The sequence below is a fragment of the Corylus avellana genome, chromosome ca10 (assembly GCF_901000735.1).
Source record: "Corylus avellana chromosome ca10, CavTom2PMs-1.0".
NCBI classification, from domain to species: domain Eukaryota; kingdom Viridiplantae; phylum Streptophyta; class Magnoliopsida; order Fagales; family Betulaceae; genus Corylus; species Corylus avellana.
Genome location: NC_081550.1, coordinates 16676629 through 16679014, shown reverse-complemented (window position 1 = coordinate 16679014; position 2386 = coordinate 16676629).

Genomic DNA, 2386 nt, shown 5'->3' with positions numbered 1-2386 from the left:
AAAAAAAATCATAAATTCTTTTAAAATTTTTTTAATTTTTATATTACATTAATCACTTTTTAACAGTTTTTATTACTATCAAATAAAAAAATCACAACAAAACAAAATTTTATTACTTTTCCATATAAAAAATTTATATTACATCAATTATTTTTTGCTACGGTTAAAAAAAAAAAAAAAAAAAACCATTTGCCAAACAATTATGTTTCATTTCTTCAGAATTTGATATTACCCTTCTGTTGTATTAGGACGAAGAATTTGAAAACATTATTAGCATTTTCAATATCATGTCATGTAATTGCTGGAAAGAAAAAGAAAAGACAAAAAAATAGTAGGGTTTGTTAAGAGATTGATTCCATTCGACAAATTATTATCCATCAAATCCCGCCTATGACGGATCCAAATAGAAATTCAGTGTCTCTCCTTCAACAATCTCCTTATGAAGGGTGTTGATGTTTCAAAACTAGTCAAATCTTCGGTTTGCTTCAAACACCACTTTGTTGGTACCATTTCTTGGTCTGTTGATCAAGATCCAGATGATTGGGCCATTTTTTGGCCCATTTTCTATTTGTTTATATTTTATGCATTGTATTGCTGTTCTAAGTTTGTAGTTGAAAAATCCAACCATTTTTCGATTTTTTATTCCTTGTAACCTATCCTTATTTGCTTAGTAAAAAATAAATAAATAAATAAAAACACCACCTAAAGTCAACCAAAACCCTCCAATGACGAAAGGTAGCGTTGGCAAACAATTCTTCTTTATTTTCATTTCTTTTAATAAAAAGTTCACATTCTTTTAATACCATTACTAAACAAATTTCTTATACCTTTTTTTCAAAAAAATTCAAATTTTATTTTTACTTTATATCACATCAATCACTTTCTATCCCTGTTTAAACAAAATATTCCATAACAAAATTTGGTCTCTCTCTCTCACATACATATCTCCTTCCTTGCATTTTGTCCAAATACCATCATAAATCCGTTTTTCTACCTTTCCAAATTCCAACCCAAACCGAGCCTTCTTTTTCCTAAGGAAACTCGTAATACTTATAATAGCACTTATATTGTCAAGTAAACTGTCAGATCAATTTATAAACAACTTTATAATAAAAGTTGTAGTACCTTTAACGTTACCCTTAATTATTTCATCAATTATATCCGTTTATAAATAATTTTATAGTAAAAATTATAGTACCATAAATTTTTTTTTTTCAGCTCAATTATTTCACTAATCATAAACTACCATGTAAATGATTTTGTTTAATGAAATTTTTACCTTCTCTTTGTTTTCTCTTCTAAACAAAAACATTCAAAACTATTCTCGCCTCTAAAAATTGTTAAATAACCGAGCTTTTATATATATATAAAAGAAAGGAAATGGCGGCTAGGTAATCTACGCAGCTTCCGCGGCATTGCGTAATAATCAGCAGTACCGCATTCTTTGCCGTATCAAGCCAACTTCTAATCTCCAAAAGTCATGAGTTGGATGTTGTGTGTCCTCCTAGGAAAAAACACTTGAAATGTCTCATTTTTCAAAGACAAGACAAGCCTCACTTACTCACATCCCATCCTTCGCCGCAAAAGGGTCGACATTCATATTAATAATTAATAAACCATCCATCTTTACAATAATTATTATTATAGCACCGCAAACGTATATTCCAGAAGTTTGACGTGGAAAACACTGTTTTTATGGGGCTTTCTTATATTAATAAATTAAAATAAAATTAGTGATGATAAGTTCAAAAGGCAGGGTGTTGGATTACGTTTGCTGTTGGGCTTAGAAGCAAAAATGGTTACTTCTTTTGGGAGTTGTCACACTCTCACAATCATATATAGTCTGTCACGTGTGAACAACTTAGAAAAAAAGAAGAAAAAAAAATGAGTGTGTGTTTCATTGTCAAAAGCTTGGCAGGCAGCTTCCAGAGCATTTCGCAAGGGTTCTAAACGAGTGTTTTTTTTTTCTCCAAAGTCCACAAGTTGGATTGTGTTGTAGGAAAAAAGAGTTCGAATTGTGTTGCAATTTTCGGTTGTATTGCTTTTGACTTTTTTTTTGTATTTTAGTTGGGTTGTATTATTTTCCCTGTATTTTCCTTCTTTTTTTTTTTTGTTGTTTGTAATAAAGTCATGTCCTTTCTCTTGATCTGCTTGCTTGTTATTTTGGTCCAGACCCTTGGGGTTGTGGATGTGAACGATATCTTAGTTTACGGGTATAGGAGAATGTGTGTTAGCATGAGGTCCTTTTGATCCCAGAGTCGAGCAATAAGAGCTATTTATGCATTAGTTTGTGTCTGCTTAGCGCAGATCTGTTATTCAAACTAAATATTAGTTATAGATTAGCGGATATTTGGCGTCTTTGATGTGTAATCTTTTAGCTACAACT